This window comes from Cyprinus carpio, chromosome B16, assembly GCF_018340385.1.
Source record: "Cyprinus carpio isolate SPL01 chromosome B16, ASM1834038v1, whole genome shotgun sequence".
Lineage (NCBI taxonomy): Eukaryota > Metazoa > Chordata > Actinopteri > Cypriniformes > Cyprinidae > Cyprinus > Cyprinus carpio.
The window spans coordinates 5,501,059-5,519,505 of NC_056612.1; the positions used below are offsets into that span (position 1 = coordinate 5,501,059).

Sequence of the window (18,447 nt, forward strand, 5' to 3'; positions counted from 1 at the left end):
GTTAATATACAATTCATAGCCAAATAATTGTTACAGTATGGTGACATCTTGCTTGAGCAGATGAACATGAACAGACGCGTGTTGTAAAACAGAAAGCATAATACATCACAGATAAATGACTCAGAGAACACCTCATTTACTGATATTTCGTGTTTGATATTATTTTGTTAACTCAAACTTACACCAGTCACACACCTGCAGTCCCTCTCTCCTCGTGTCTCTTTAATGCAACCATTTGTCGTTAAACCCCGTCCGATCTGGACAATGGACTGAAGTGGCTGGTCATCATGAGAAGGTCTGAGTCCACTGCAGCGGAATCGAACCGGTACCGTTCACCCACACGGCAGCGCTTCTGGCGCAGCGGGTCGCTGTTTTCCTCGGGTTAATCATTGATCGCTGACGTTACAGCGGCTGTGTGTGTGTGTGTGCTGGTGTGTGTGTGTGTGGACGCCGCACAGCACTGCAGTTTCTGTGTTTCAGCTCTTCTTTCTGCGCCAGACTGACTGTTGTTACCGCGCATGGATCTCGGTAATTCCCGGTAAAGCGCGAGCGTCAGTGCCGCGGGAGCTGCAGCCGCACATACGGTAGATTACATTACAAAATATCTTTATTGTGATTCAGTTCATGTGATGTTTAATGTTTTTTTTGCACATCATGTTTCGATGACGGACGAAGACAGAGTGGTGCGTGTTCACGGACAGATGTTCAGTCTGGTCTGTTCTGCAGTGGTTTAGTCAGCTGATGCATATTGTCTACAAAGCTATTGTAGGCTATGTCCTAATAATCAAAGCTATTCGAAAAGTTATTAAGGGCTCAGTGACTTGAATTATAACTGGCTTAAATGTAGTGACGTAAATACGAAAATACGAGTGCATAGCTGTAATTTCTTAATTGTCTGTGTTACAAATATTGCGGATGGTTTCCTTCAGCTCTCATCAGTCAGAGGCATAATTCTTATTCTCAGATTGTTTTATTTCAGATGTGATACATCAGTGTTGCCTTCATGCATCAGCGCATCTGCATTACCAGGAATGGGCACTTTTGGTCCTGTGGACCTTTAGAAACACCCTTAAAATTCACTTTTCATACTCTCACTAGTTGATTTGTCCACTAACACTGTCCATCAATTCATAAACACACCATAAAAGAAGTCTTTGTGCCACCATGAACATTGCAATCTCATTTCCAACATTGGAAATAATGGTTTTGGAAATGACATTTTAATAATTATTATTATTATTTTTTTTACATTCTTGCTAGTTTATATATATATACATACATATATATACAGTATATATTCTTAACAATATTGAAAACCACACTTTTGGATAATTTGACTAAATTAGAGTTGCTGTGGCAAACTCTTAAATTCATATTAACCTTAATTGTTCTGTTTTCTTAATGCATAATATGTCATATTTTGTTTCGTCCTTGCTAAACAAGTAAGTGATGCTAACAAGACAAACAGTTACAAAGAGCTACATTTTTGTCTATGCTGAAAATGATGACATGTCCGTGGGACATAATTTGTGCAATATTTATATGAATCATTTTCACACAATAAATATTAAAATAGTTGTATTTTATTGTTTGTTTAGCTTGCATCATGTAATAATTGCATTGCAATACAATATAAATAATTGAAAAATCAGAGGAACGTGTCAGAATACCAGTCACTCAAAATAATATTATGCTACGTTCTGTTCCATATGTGTGTGTTAGTAGAAACATCTCGCTCCTCAAATCCGTTAAGTGTGAGTCTGAATTCATCTTATATACTTCTGTCAGTCATGCATCACTATCTGCTGTGATGAGACGGTGGGGCTGTCATAACTCAGATTATGAGACACCTGATGACTCAGTTAACATCCATATAAGTAACCAGTAGGTAAAGAGTTCCTGCTCTATATCAGATATACATCTGTGCACCCTGGACTGCTACGTAGGCCTGCCTTAACTATAATTAGTAGGAACTATCTTTACACCAGCTATCATTTTCATGTTGACTGAGGTCCAGTAAGTCAATTCTTGAAGGTAAGAAGCGTGTGCACTATGATCCATGATAAGATCGATCTATCACTAATGACGTTTTCATAGCTGTTATGTGAACTGGGCCTTTCAGCTTTATGCACATTTCTGACTATACACTTATTCATGTAAACCAGAATGAATGGCTTTGTGCTCATACTTAACTTCTACAATTGTTTGTTCTTATGACAACATACTGTATTAAGTCTTGTTCATATTAAAAATAGCTTGTTATGAGTTCAATGACGTGAATATTCATTGCAAGACTTTTGGGATGACTGGTCTCAGGGTAATAGGGAGCTAGAGCTCATTTACATCTCATTTCCTCAGCGTTTTCAGTCCTTCATGGTCTTTAAACAAAGACAGGTCTTTATATGACGCATCTTCATGTTTACGCAAGCATCATATCTCACCGTGTGTTTGTTTGCATGTGGATTTGCCCTAAACTGGAGCTTTTGCGATATCTAGAGCTGGTGTTAGTGGTGTTTTGTTAAACATTGAGGTTTATTTCTCATTGAACTGGTGCTCTACAGTATGTACATGACAGGGATGAAGTTTTATCTCACACTGGTTTTACATAGTTCTACATTATAATGCAGCTGTTATGAAAATGTGTTAGATATTGCTGACAGGCTTGGCCAGTGCTGTGGTTAATCATTTACTCTCGGTTAGCCTAACTTTAACACACAGGTCAGTTGACTAACCCATCTGAGTAATGTGAGGAGTTCACTTTCCTTTAAAGGTCAGAAACATTGTGATTGTGTCAGGGTTTCTTATCAAGCAGGAGGATGAATTCACTCTGCTTTCAATATGTTTTCTGCAGTTTGTTTTCCCTCCATGATATTCAGTGGTTGCTGATGCATTTTTTGTCTTGATTGACCTTCAGTAGCAGTAGCTGAATGTCATGTGGTTCCTTGCCTTGTCAGAAAAAGGTCAAATTATTGGACATTTTTAGAGACTTACTGACCGTGACACAACCTTCAGAGGTCATCTCTCTGATATCATTCAATAATTCACGTTTTCCCCCCCTGCATGCTTGTACAGCACCAACCATTGTTTGATTTGGCAGATTTGTTTATCTATTAAAAAAAATAAAAAATAAAAAAATGAAACGCTTATTTGCTCTGATTATGCCAAACTCCTCAATACTCCTTTCAGCAACTAGGAGGGTTTTACGAACCTGGGCCCGGTTCCCTGATAACGCTCACTCTTAGCGCGCTAAGAAGACTCAAAAGATATATCATACCAAAGTTGTTTATGTTCCTAAGTGTGTTCCCTGACGTGTCCCTTAGGAAGCTTCTTAACACGCTGCCTCTTACGTCCGACGTTACAAAGGCGCTGTCCCAAGTGAAGGTGCTGAATTAGTTGGCATCGATTGCTCAGGAATAGATTTTCAACTTCACGCGAAGGTGCATTACGGCGTTAAGAAAGACAACACGTTCTATGCAAATGAAACATTCCTCAAATTATTACAGTAACATTTATTTTAACATAGTTTAAGTTATCCGTAAAATATAGACTATTAATTAAATTATCAAATTTTCAGTAATATGTTCACATGATATGTTGTGACGGGTATCCCTCGCTAATCATCCACCCTCCTTATCCCGTTGTGCCACTTGTGTGAATAAGTATGTTCTCAGAGGGTATCCACTATCCCCGAGGAACAGGCTCTGACCAAACCCCTCTCTCTCCGCTTGTTCACCCATGGCAGAATTGGCCCAGACAAAACTGTCGTGGGTGCTGCCTGGCCACCTTCCCAACAGGTCGGAGATCACACCCCTATGGTCCACTATAACCTGCACGTTTATGGCCGCGTATCCCTTTCGCGATATGTACGCCTGATCAATCACTGATGGATTGGCGATAGGGATGAGTGTGCCATCCACCAGGCCCAAGACTCTGGGGATGCCAGCAATGGCATGACAGCCCTGGTGCACCTCCTGGACCTCCTGACGTGTTGCCGGCAGCCGGATGTAATCCCCGGCATGGCGCAGAAGGGCGTTGGTGGCAGTGTGGACGCACCTCCACACCGAGGTCTTGCTTAGGCCATAGCCCTCTCCCACGACCTCGATGAAGATCCCTGTAGCAAAAAACCTTAGCGTTGCAAGCAGCTGGACTTCAGGGCTTAAAGCAAATTCCGCCGCGTTAGCCTGGCAAGCACAGGTCTGAGAAGGTCCAGCAGCTCCATAATGAGTTGTCTTGGGAGGCGAAATTTTTTTAATATAGCCACGTCAGGCAAAATGTCAAAAGGGCTTAAGTTTTGGCGAATAAAAGAAATTGACATGGACTAAACAGCTCCGCGGCCGGCGCCGTCTTTGATTCAGTACAAGGACGCGTTGGATCGCTGCCATAGTTAGTCACTTACTGGACACCACCATGCTTACCCATTTATAGATCTTAGCCATTTAGAGCCAAATTGTTTGCCAGATTTTAATTATCAAAAGTGATTGCCAATTTAAACGCTTTAATGTCATTACAAATGACATTACAGCGTAATGGTCTGGACCAACCTTACGAAAGTGTGACTTACAGAAGATATACTTAGCGAACGAACGTATCGGGAATCGTGCCATAACGTTAAGAGAGAGGTTAAGGAATAGGTTAAGAACTACTTAGCGATAAGAACGTTTTGGGGAACCGGGCCCTGGTATTTTTGAGTTATGCCTATTTTTTGACTGAAATTTTATTTATTATAGAATTTGTATAAAGTCCTTGTATGTTTTCCATTTTTGAATAAATTAGTAAATCTGCAAAAAACAAAATCCCATTCATTTCCATTTGCACCCACTAATTTTAAACATTTGAATTCAAAATGGTTTCAATTCAAAAACATACCTGAGCAAACAAATTGGAAACAAAAATACAGTACAACGTAATGTGTCTCACACATCATTTTTTGTTTTGGACATTAGGATTACAGAGAATGTGCTGATTCAGATGATAAACACTTACTGTATGTTCTTTATTTCCTATGATTGCATATCTAATTATAAACCTGAAATGTAATTTATATTCATACCTCAAATTTTTTTTGTCTCTTTAAAGTGATTGCTCACCCTAAAATGAAAATTCTGCCATCATTTGCAGCTTCATGTCACTGTTTGAGTTTCTTTCAATCATTGAGCAAAAAAGAAGAAATTTTGAAGAATGCTGGTAACCAAACAGTCAACGCTAGCCATTGACTTCCATAGTATTTTTATTTTGTTTTTCTCCACACTTTGGAAGTCAATGGCTACCGGCAAATGTTTGGTTACCAGCATTCTTCAAAATATCTTCTTTTGTGTTCAGTGGAAGAATGGGTTTGGAACAACATGAGGATGCATATGATGTCTGAATTTTAAATTTTGAGTAAACTATAGATTTAAGAAAAGAGTGGTGGCTTTATAGTAACAGCCACCCACATACAGTATAGCCTACATAGAATTCTTTATATAACTTAAGAAAACCTCAAGAGTGTTTTCACATAATAAGCACAAAATTAATATTGCAAGAGGACATATTTTCACCTGACAGCAAATAGATGTTCACAAACAGAAGTTAGTACATTCATTATTTATTATTTAATTTTAGCAATAATGAACAGGAGTCTGTGCTCTACTGTGAATATACAGTAGTCACAGATGAAGACACATCATACAGGCATTTCAACACCGTTTTTGTTTGTGATGTGCATGCTGTATGTCATCAAGTGTATTGATTCTCTGCATGCATATGTCCGTTTATTGACTGCATTGTGTCTGATGTGAATCTATCAGGCGATGGAGAAGCTGATGGATGAGCAGAGCTCCAGTGAGTGCAGCAGCTCGCAGAGTCCCGGAGACACACTCCCCTGGAACCTGGCCAAACACCAGCGGGTCAAACGCTCCAGATCCGCCTCCGGAGAGGTGCTGGACCCGGCCGAGAGGGCCGTCATCCGCATCGCAGGTCCGTTGACTCATATCTGCTGACCTAATCATGAGGCTAGAGGAAACGTCATATTGATTTTGCTAAAGAGCAGATGTACACAGGCAGATATGCTGATGGTCGTTTCAGTGTCTCTTTCTAATAGAGGCACAGACCGCACAAGTATGAATCATTAAGGCAAATTTCAGCTGCAGTCATGTGGGACGCCTTTAGCTTAGTTGTTGGAGGAGTGCTATTAGAATGGATTTATTGCATTAGACAGCATTACAGCTTTAGATAAGAGTAATCATAGCCTCAGAGTGTAATATTAATAAGAAATATGAGCCATGCATGAATAGAAACCTTTTGGCAGTGCGTCTGAATACAATCACACAAAATAACAACAATGGAAGTTACAAAGGACAGAATGCGAAAGTGAAAGTGACGTGGCATACAGCTTAGTATGGTAACCCATACTCGGAATTCGTGCTCTGCTTTTAACCCATCCAAAGTGCACACACACAGCAGTGATACCATACACACCGTGAACAAACACCCGGAGCAGTGGGCAGCCATTTATGCTGCGGCACCCGGGGAGCAGTTGGGGGTTCGGTGCCTTGCTCAAGGACACCTCAGTCGTGGTATTGAGGGTTGTGAGAGCAATGTACATGCACTCCCCCCACCTACAATTCCTGCCAGCCTGAGACTCGAACTCACAACCCTTGGATTGCAAGTCCGACTCTCTAACCATTAGGCCACGACTTCCCCATGCTTGAGTGGAAATGTGATGAAAGGTTTGTGGTTTATTATATATTATTCTATATTAAAATTTTATTTTTGTTAAGAATTAGAGTTACTGTTTTATAATATGTTTTACTTTTTTATATTATAAAGGTGTATCTCAAAAAATTAGAATGGCATGAAAAAGTTAATTTTTTTGTAACTTATTTCAAAAAGTGAAACTTTCATATATTGTAGTTTCATTACATGTAAACTAAAGTTAAGTTTTTTTAAATTTTGAAATATTTATTTTGATGATTAGAGCTTATGAAAGTCAAAAACCCAGTATCTCAAAATATATTTACATATACATTTACATTATTTATTATATAATTATATTTTAAATATTTTAAAATATATATAAAAACATTATTGTTATTACATTTTGGGTTAGTGATTTAGTATATTTTATATTTTAATTAAAATAATATTTTAAAATACTTAAAACTTTGATTACATTTAGCATTAATTATTTGATGAGCCTTCTAACACTGAGTATGAGAGTTCATTGTGTGCTCTTTTTATGGACTCTTGTCTTTTCACACAAGACAGTAACAAACCCACCTAGAACAATCCTCACAGTCACAGTCTGTCAAACTCCCACAGCAGCACTGCGACAGGAGCACTTTTCAGATTAGCTTCAGGAAAATGTAAAATTCTTGATTTATGTTCTGAATAGCTCGGTGTTATGGCTCATTTGTGCTTCTCTTGCATCATACATTAGGTGCATTTCTGCAGTCAGAGTAGAAGTCAAGCAGCGCTCACAGAAACTTTAGTGATGGACAGAAAATGTGTCTGAAGAGACACGAGTGTCCTTAGGAAAACTACAGTAAGAATCTGTGACAGTTCAGCATCTCGCAGGTGTCTTTTTTGTCTCTCGCCTCTGTTGGGTCAGCAAACACACACACACACACACACACACACACACACAGTGGGAGTTCCTGTTGACAGGCTCTTGAATTCAGTGCCTTATGACTTTCTGTGAGTAATATGATTCCAGAGATTCTCCTGTAAAAGATCAGCTCTCTTACAGGTTAAATGACTGATACAGTGACCAGTGATGTGAGAACACATAGGAAATGTAGAAAAGTTCAAAGGTTTGGGGTCAGTATGATTGATTTTTAAAGAAAGTAATACTTTTATTCAGCAAGGATGCATTAACCCAATCAAAAGTGACAGTAAAGATATTTTAATATTACAAAAGATTTCTATTTCAAATAAATGAATCATCAAAGAGCCCCAAAGTCCCATAAAACAGAGTAAAACAATAACATTAAACAATAAAAGCCAATACAATAAACAGACATAAAATCCGATAAAAAGCTTGCCTAAACAATAAGTTTTAAGACAAGATTTAAAGACCGGAAGACTTGAACTATTGCAAACTTCTACAGGAAGTGAGTTCCATAAAAGGGGAGCCGCATAACTAAAAGCTCGTGACCCCATGGAAGTTGTCCGAGTGCATGGGAGAACAAGAGTAAGTGCCGAAGCAGATCTTAAAATGCAGGAAGGAGTGTGTATGTGAATAAGATCCAAGAGATATGAAGGAGCCAAGTTGTTGAGTGCTTTGTAGGTTAAAAGTAAAATTGTAAAATTTACACAGAATTTAACTGGGAGCCAGTGCAAATTTGGTAGAACAGGAGAGATGTGTTCAGAGATGGGTGTTTTGGTAATAACTTGTTTGTTGGTGTTACAATATTAAGCATGCACAAGAGTAGCAGTACTCTTCAGTGAAAGGACAGGACACAGACGATTGATATTCCTAATAAGAAATAATGCAGAACGGGTAACACTGTTAATATGAGCTTCAAACGACAAAGTTTATCGAGGATGACTTTTAACCTGATTAGACAGATGAACAGGACAATTGTCTATTATCACAGAGGAAATGTTTGACTTATCTCTTGTGGTTTTTTGTACCGACAAGCAGAATTTCTGTTTTACTATTATTTAATTTGAGAAAATTATTTGAAAAACAAGTTTTTAATTCATCAAGGCACTCTACAATAGCAGGAGGAAACTTTGAGGAAGGTCTAGAAGACAGATATAGTTGGGTGTCATCAGCATAACAATAAAAATGAATAACCAAATTTCCTAAAAATTGTGCCAATAGGTAAAAGGAAGATAAGAAAAAGAAGAGGTCCCAAAACAGATCCCTGTGGAACACCAGTCACAACATAAGTAGATTTTTATTTAAACTGTTTGAGTTGAATTGTAATATAATGTGACGAGCGTCCCGAGAACAGATCAGCGTTGCCCTGGAAACGGATACAAGGCACCTGCGGAAAGTCATCACCGGTTGATCGGCCACACCTGAGACTCGTTTGCCCGAGGCCAGATAAGCCGTGCGAGGCCCGACAACGGGGAGTCTAATGTCTCCAAAGCGGCTGAGAACTAACCTGTGTTTGCTCCCTGTTTTTCTCCATACACCAGTGTGTGACCGATCAGTGACGGAACGAGACTGCACAGCAGAGCACCCAGCACCGGGAGACCCACACGGAGAGCACTCGGACACTCAGCACGCACCTTACTCACTAAAATCCTCGATTGTGAATAAATCCACCCTCCGGGGTATTTATTTTGAGCTCTCCTTGTCATGTGTTCCTTCCATCCCGTGACAGATGGTGGAGAATGCGGGCATGAAAAGAGGAAGTACTCCGACAAGTGATCTCTGTTGACTCAACTTTCTTTTTTTCTTTTTTTTTTTTCTTCTCGCCCCTTGTGTTTCCTCAGATCGGCGAGCGCTCCTCCCCACGAAAAGATGGATGAGCTATTGCAACGTCTGGCGGAGGTTAGTCTCCGTCAGCATCAAATAGTCGAACATCTGGCCTCTCGACAGAGTGAGATGGAGCAGGAACTCGCCGCCCTCCGCCTCGCCAGCCGCCAGCACATTCCGGTGGTAAATCCCCGTGTGCAAGCCGCCCAGCTGCTGCCCAAGATGACCGCTCATGATGACGTAGAGGTCTATCTGCAAATGTTCAAGAACACAGCGACCCTGGAGGGATGGGAACGCGATGACTGGGCGCGAGCCCTGGCCCCCCTACTTACGGGAGAAGCGCAGCGGACCTTTTTCAGCCTGCCCGCGGCTCTGGCAGACCGCTACGATGACGTCAAGCGGGAAATTCTGGCTCGCCTGGGGCTGTCCCCAGTGTGCGCAGCCCAACAATTCCACGAGTGGGTCTTCCAACCACGTGTACCAGCTCGCGCCCAGGCCGAGGAACTGACGAGGTTAGCACAACATTGGCTAATGGATGTAGATCCCACGGCTGCCCAAGTGATGGAACGTGTGGTGATTGACCGCCTCTTGTGCGCCCTGCCCCGTGTCCAACGTCAGGCGGTCGCCATGAGGAACCTGGGGACAATGCTGGAACTGGTGGAGGCGGTTGAGCTGGCCGAGGCGGCCCGGAGCCGGGAAGTGGGTGGTCCAGGGAGGGTGGTCCAGGGACAACGCGCGCCGGAGGGCATCCTGCAACCCATAGGCAGGCCGATGGGCCCTGGTCCCCGGGATGAACCGATGCCCACGGAACACACTTCCAATCCCGTGCGGACGTGGCTGGCAGGTTGCATTCTGCACCAACATCTACCGGTAGGAGCCCCGGAGGCCATGGTGAAAGTCAACGGCCGTCCCTTCAAGGCCCTGTTAGACTCCGGTAGTGCCGTGAGCCTGGTCCAAACCCACATGCGCCCAGTTCCCGATAACTTGCGTACACGGGGACACTCGGCAGGTCCCCGCCACTATCTCCGCCGCCCCTGGATCCTGGCCAGTAGAAGTCGGAATAATGAGGGACCTGCCAGTGCCCGTGCTGCTTGGAAGAGATTGGCCGGGCTTTGAGGCCCTGTTGGCCGCCGCTACCCAACCTGCCAGCCCTGGAGGGGCCCGTCGAGGGTGATGCACCCAAAACAGGATAGCCACCACCCCCTTCTCCTGGCTTCGGACAGTGGGAGAAATGGTGAGTCCCCTCCCAAACTAATAATCTTTTTTATGATGTCTACCAACATGTCACGGGAGGGGGCTCGTTTGGCCAGGCGCAGCGGGAAGATGATAGACTGAAACACTGCTGGGCACAAGTGTGCACGCTGGAAGGCAAGGATGTCCGGCCAAAACCCCATCCTCTCCCACACTTCATTGTGGAGAACGGCCTGCTCTTTTTTGTTGCCCAGCGGAGCGGGGAGGAAAAACGGTTACTGGTGGTGCCCCGATCAAAAACGGAGGTGGTCCTGCAGTTGGCACATACACACCCCCTGGCTGGACACCTGGGGGCAGCAAATACCGCACAGCGCATTCGTGACCGGTTTCATTGGCCAGGGTTGGACGCCGAAGTGAAGCAGTTTTGCCTGTCCTGTTTGCCAGAAAACTTCACCCAAACTGCCTCCCCCCACCCCGCTAATTCCGCTGCCAATTATAGGGGTGCCCTTCGAGCGCATCGGAATGGATCTGGTGGGGCCGTTGCCAAAGTCAGCCCGGGGGCACGAACACATACTGGTGATTGTCGACTACGCCACCAGGTACCCGGAAGCCATGCCCCTACGGAAAGCCACCGCCAAGAACATCGCGCACAAGCTGTTCCTGTTCTTCAGCCGAGTCGGCATCCCAGCAGAGATACTGACCGATCAGGGAACCCCGTTCATGTCCCGGCTAATGGCTGACCTCTGCCGGTTACTCCGAGTAAAACAACTCAGGACGTCAGTATACCACCCCCAGACTGATGGGCTGACCGAGCGCTTCAATAAGACCCTCAAGCAAATGCTGCGTCGTGTAGCCACAGAGGATAAACGGGACTGGGACGTGATGCTGCCGTACGTTTTATTCGGAGTCCGAGAGGTACCCCAAGCGTCCACTGCCTTCACCCCATTTGAGCTTCTGTTCGGCCGACAGCCAAGGGGGCTACTGGATGTCGCCAAAGAAGCTTGGGAACAACAGCAGCCTTCTCCCCAACGTTCAGTCATTGAACATGTTATCGAAATGCGGCAGAGGATTGAACGCATAATGCCATTAGTCCGGGACCATCTTGCCAAAGCACAACAAGCCCAACCATGGCATTATGACCGGCCTGCCCAGCCGAGAGAGTTCCAAACGGGAGATCGGGTGATGGTGCTGGTACCCACAGCGGCGTGCAAATTTCTGGCCACCTGGCAGGGGCCCTACACGGTCGTTGAAAGAGTGGGACCGGTGACATATCGGGTGCGCCAACCAGGAAAGCGAAACGCCGTGCAGTTATATCACATCAACTTGCTCAAAAGATGGATAGGAACCCGGGACCAAACCGCCGTTGTGGAACCAGTGACCGTGGACACGAACCCCAAGCTGTCAGCCGGACAGAAAGCGGAATTACAACACCTGATCGGTCAGTTCTCGGATGTGTTCTCCACAGTCCCCGGGCGGACCAGTATCCTCCAGCATGACATCAAAACGCCACCAGGGGTCGTTTTTAAGCAACGGCCCTACCGGATCCCAGAGGCTCGTCGGCGGGCTATTGAGGAAGAGATTCAACAAATGCTGAAGTTGGGGGTAATTGAACCTTCCCGCAGTCCATGGTCCAGCCCAATCGTCCTGGTCCCAAAACCAGATGGCACCCTCCGCTTTTGTAATGACTTCTGCCGCCTCAATGAAGTCTCTGAATTCGATGGTTACCCGATGCCACGGGTGGATGAGCTGCTCGATCGCCTGAGGAGGGCCCGCTTTATATCCACCCTAGATCTCACCAAAGGATATTGGCAGGTGCCACTAACGGAGGACGCCAAGCCCATGACCGCTTTCTCCACGCCCAGCGGTCACTGGCAATATCGGACCCTTCCCTTTGGCCTTCACGGGGCACCCGCAACCTTTCAGAGACTGATGGATGTCCTGCTGCGACCGCATCAGCAATACGCGGCTGAGTACCTCGACAACATGGTCATTCATTCAGAGCGGTGGGAGGATCATTTGGACCATCTGCGTAGGGTGCTAAGGGAACTCCGGAGGGCCGGACTAACCGCCAACCCCCGAAAGTGTCACCTGGCCCTATTTGAAGCAAAGTATCTGGGGTTTCAGGTGGGCCGGGGCTTGATCAAACCACAAGAGAAAAGAAGTCGAAGCGGTGCAGGCGGCCCCCCGGCCCAACACCAAGATTCAGGTATGAGCTTTTTTGGGGTTGGCGGGGTACTATCGTTGTTTTATCCCCAACTTCTCCTCCATAGCCGCCCCTCTGACAGACCTGACCAGGAAGGGGCAGCCCGAACGAGTGGTCTGGAGTGAAGAGACAGACAAGGCGTTTAAAAGGTTAAAGCAGGCACTGACATCCGAACCGGTCCTACGCGCCCCGGATTTCGGCTGCCACTTCCTGTTACAAACGGATGCATCGGAAACAGGATTGGGAGCTGTCCTGTCCCAGCTCCAGGATGGTGAGGAACATCCCATTTTATTCATTAGCAGAAAGCTGACGGCAGCCGAGAAGAACTATGCGGCGGAGGAAAAGGAAGCGCTTGCGGTGAAATGGACTATCCTGGTGCTGCGTTATTACCTGCTAGGGAGAAAGTTCACCCTGTTCACGGATCATGCGGCCCTACAGTGGATGTCCAGAGCCAAAGAAACCAACGCCAGGGTGACCCGATGGTTCCTTGCGCTCCAGGATTTCCATTTCACCGTCCGCCACCACGCTGGCACCGCCAACGGCAATGCAGACGGACTTTCCCGGATCTGGTCAGCTTTCTCAGGTCTGTCAGGGGTCACTCCCCAGCCACCCCCAGTTTCCCCCTTGTTACTGTCGCATCTTTCCACCAGGATCAGGACAACGCCTAGGGGGTGGGTGTGACGAGCGTCCCGAGAACTGATCAGCGTTGCCCTGGAAACGGATACAAGGCACCTGCGGAAAGTCATCACCGACTGATCGGCCACACCTGAGACTCTTTTGCCTGCGGCCAGATAAGCCGTGCGAGGCCCGACAACGGGGAGTCTAATGTCTCCAAAGCGGCTAAGAACTAATCTGTATTTGCTCGCTGTTTTTCTCCAGACACCAGTGTGTGACCGATCAGTGCCAGAGCGAGACTGCACAGCAGAGCACCCAGCACCGGGAGACCCACACGGAGAGCACTCGGACACTCAGCACGCACCTTACTCACTAAAACCCTATTTATTTTGAGCTCTCCTTGTCGTGTGTTCCTTCCATCCCGTGACAATAATTTCACAATAGTTCTACTTTACTGTATTTTTGATCAAATAAATGCAGCCTTGGTGAGCAGAAGAAACTTCATTTAAAGACATTACAAAGTCATACTGATCCAAAACAGTAGTATACTGTAAGTGTCTCACATGCAGCTCTTCATGAATGTGTTATATGTTGTATATTGTTGTTGTTGTATTGGTATTGTATTAATGAATTTGCACTTACTTGTCTTTTTGCCTCTGTGTCACCTGAAATCAGTATCATTTACTCTTATTTTATTTACGTTGTCCTATAATCTATATTCATAGGCTGACTTCCTGTTAGGAAATACTTATGAAGAGCTATGAAAAATGAGGTTTCTCATGATTAAATATTTGAACTAATTTATCTGTAGTAGATTTATCTATAGTAGATGTTTCTCCAGTACCTGCTTCTTTTTTGGAGCATGAAACAAACAAAAGTTGCAAGTGAGCGGTTCGAGGTGGTTTGTGTTCTTGTGATGTCATCAGTCTATCAGTGTTGACATGATTTCATTTCCCTGCAGCATGTGATTAGTCCCATGACCTTTTCAGGTGATTGGTTTATGGGTCAACAACCTGGCAGCGAAAGTGAGCAAAGATGGCAGATGTAAAATCACTCCTTCATTCTTCTGAGGCAGAACAGAACTGCTGACGGATAGATATTACTCCAGATATTACTGACAGCCTTGGTTTGAACAAACAAATTATGACAATTACAGATTAAGCTTCCCTTTTCATGACTGGATTTAAACCTGTATCTCGACTCGTGTGTCACAGATATGAGTATTTTATGTAGTATTGCACATGTAGATTGCAGCGTGCAGTCGCTCAGATAAAATGAGATTATGTGAACGTGATGACTAGAGCTGACTAGTGCATATCATTTTATAATTTAGAAGCATTTAGATCCAGCAGATGTCAGTAGGCTTCTGAACTGTGAGTATTTCAGGAGACACCAATAGTCTTGCTAACCACAGGTGGTGATTGAGGAGATCAACCCCTTTTATGTGAAGCACTTTGAGTGCCCAGAAAAGTGCTATATAAATGTAAGGAATTATTTAAGGAATTGCTGTCCTTGATTTATTGGCACAGTGGAGATGTGCATTAAAACTCATGCTAAATTATTTCAAATAAATATAAGTGTTTCTTCAAATATGGGTAAAATTTGAGATTCTTTATACTATTTTCACTCTTTGTTTAGATTATCATTTGAAAATTTTATGACATTTGTATGATGGATTTAAACAGATTTTTAAACAAATGCTCACTTATTTTTTGCTTTATTTCACTCTTTGTTTAGGTTACCATTATTTTAAAAATGGTATAATATTTATAAGGTTCGTGGTTTATTATATATTATTCTATATTAAAATTGTATTTTTATTAAGAATTAGAGTTACTGTTTTATAATATGTTTTACTTTTTTATATTATAAAGGTGCATCTCAAAAAATTAGAATGGCGTGAAAAAGTTAATTTTTTTGTAACTTATTTCAAAAAGTGAAACTTTCATATATTATAGTTTCATTACATGTAAAGTAAAGCATTTCATACGTTTTTTAAATTTTTTTAATTTTTATTTTGATGCTTAGAGCTTATGAAAGTCAAAAACCCAGTATCTCAAAATATATTTACATATACATTTACATTATTTATTATATAATTATATTTTAAATATTTTAAATATATATAAAAACATTATTGTTATTACATTTTGGGTTAGTGATTTAGTATATTTTATATTTTAATTAAAATAATATTTTAAAATACTTAAAACTTTGATTACATTTAGCATTAATTATTTGATGAGCCTTCTAACACTGAGTATGAGAGTTCATTGTGTGCTCTTTTTATGGACTCTTGTCTTTTCACACAAGACAGTAACAAACCACCTAGAACAATCCTCACAGTCACAGTCTGGCAAACTCCCACAGCAGCACTGCGACAGGAGCACTTTTCAGATTAGCTTCAGAAAATGTAAAATTCTTGATTTATGTTCTGAATAGCTCTGTGTTATGGCTCATTTGTGCTTCTCTTGCATCATACATTAGGTGCATTTCTGCAGTCAGAGCAGAAGACAAGCAGCGCTCACAGAAACTTTAGTGATGGACAGAAAATGTGTCTGAAGAGACACGAGTGTCCTTAGGAAAACTACAGTAAGAATCTGTGACAGTTCAGCATCTCGCAGGTCTCTCTCTCGCCTCTGTCAGGGCCTGAGTCAGCAAACACACACACACACACACACACACACACACACACACACACACACATACACACACAGTGGGAGTTCCTGTTGACAGGCTCTTGAATTCAGTGCCTTTTGCTTTTCTGTGAGTAATATGATTCCAGAGATTCTCCTGTAAAAGATCAGCTCTCTTACAGGTTAAATGACTGATACAGTGACCAGTGATGTGAGAACACATAGGAAATGTAGAAAGGTTCAAAGGTTTGGGGTCAGTATGATTGATTTTTAAAGAAAGTAATACTTTTATTCAGCAAGGATGCATTAACCCAATCAAAAGTGACAGTAAAGATATTTTAATATTACAAAAGATTTCTATTTCAAATAAATGAATCATCAAAGAGCCCCAAAGTCCATAAAACAGAGTAAAACAATAACATTAAACAATAAAAGCCAATACAATAAACAGACATAAAATCCGATAAAAAGCTTGCCTAAACAATAAGTTTTAAGACAAGATTTAAAGACCGGAAGACTTGAACTATTGCAAACTTCTACAGGAAGTGAGTTCCATAAAAGGGGAGCCGCATAACTAAAAGCTCGTGACCCCATGGAAGTTGTGCAGAAGCAGATCTTAAAATGCAGGAAGGAGTGTGTATGTGAATAAGATCCAAGAGATATGAAGGAGCCAAGTTGTTGAGTGCTTTGTAGGTTAAAAGTAAAATTGTAAAATTTACACAGAATTTAACTGGGAGCCAGTGAAAATTTGGTAGAACAGGAGAGATGTGTTCAGAGATGGGTGTTTTGGTAATAACTTGTTTGTTGGTGTTACAATATTAAGTATGCACAAGAGTAGCAGTACTCTTCAGTGAAAGGACAGGACACAGACGATTGATATTCCTAATAAGAAATAATGCAGAACGGGTAACACTGTTAATATGAGCTTCAAACGGCAAAGTTAACGAGGATGACTTTTAACCTGATTTGACAGATGAACAGGACAATTGTCTATTATCACAGAGGAAATGTTTGACTTATCTCTTGTGGTTTTTGTACCGACAAGCAGAATTTCTGTTTTACTATTATTTAATTTGAGAAAATTACTTGAAAAACAAGTTTTTAATTCATCAAGGCACTCTACAAGAGCAGGAGGAAACTTTGAGGAAGGTCTAGAAGACAGATATAGTTGGGTGTGCCAATAGGTAAAAGGTAGATAAGAAAAAGAAGAGGTCCCAAAACAGATCCCTGTGGAACACCAGTCACAACATAAGTAGATTTTTATTTAAACTGTTTGAGTTGAATTGTAATATAATTTCACAATAGTTCTACTTTACTGTATTTTTGATCAAATAAATGCAGCCTTGGTGAGCAGAAGAAACTTCATTTAAAGACATTACAAAGTCATACCGATCCAAAACAGTAGTATACTGTAAGTGTCTCACATGCAGCTCATCATGAATGTGTTATATGTTGTGTATTGTTGTTGTAGTATTGGTATTGTATTAATGAATTTGCACTTACTTGTCTTTTTGTCTCTGTGTCACCTGAAATCAGTATCATTTACTCTTATTTTATTTACGTTGTCCTATAATCTATAAATATTCACAGGCCGACTTCCTGTTATGAAATAATTATGAAAAGCTATAAAAAAAACGAGGCTATTCATGATTGAATATTTGAACTAATTTATCTGTAGTAGATTTATCTATAGTAGATGTTTCTCCAGTACCTGCTTCTTTTTTGGAGCATGAAACGAACATTGTATTTGTTTATATCTATTTGTCCTGTCTGCTATAATTGACGTCACATAATAGTTGCTAGTGAGCGGTTCGAGGTGGTTTGTGTTCTTGTGATGTCATCAGTCTATCAGTGTTGACATGATTTAATTTCCCTGCAGCATGTGATTAGTCCCATGACCTTTTCAGGTGATTGGTTTATGGTTCAACAACCTGGCAGCGAAAGTGAGCAAAGATGGCAGATGTAAAATCACTCCTTCATTCTTCTGAGGCAGAACAGAACTGCTGACGGATAGATATTACTCCAGATATTACTGACAGCCTTGGTTTGTACAAACAAATTATGACAATTACAGATTAAGCTTCCCTTTTCATGACAGAGACTGGATTTAAACCTGTATCTCGACTCGTGTGTCACAGATATGATTATTTTATGTAGTATTGCACATGTAGATTGCAGCGTGCAGTCGCTCAGATAATATAAGATAATGTGAAAGCGATGACTAGAGCTGACTAGTGCATATCATTTTATAATGGAACTGCAGAAGCATTTAGATCCAGCAGATGTCAGTAGGCTTCTGAACTGTGAGTATTTCAGGAGACACCAGTAGTCTTGCTAACCACTGGTGGTGGTTGAGGAGATTAACCCCTTCTATGTGAAGCACTTTGAGTGCC

The 18,447-nt window shown here is 42.4% G+C and overlaps 1 pseudogene; it reads left to right on the forward strand.

Moving 5' to 3' along the window:
• Nucleotides 1–446: 446 nt before the first annotated feature.
• The window catches only part of LOC109106368, a 142,162-nt pseudogene continuing 124,161 nt past the window's right edge, over nt 447–18,447 (forward strand).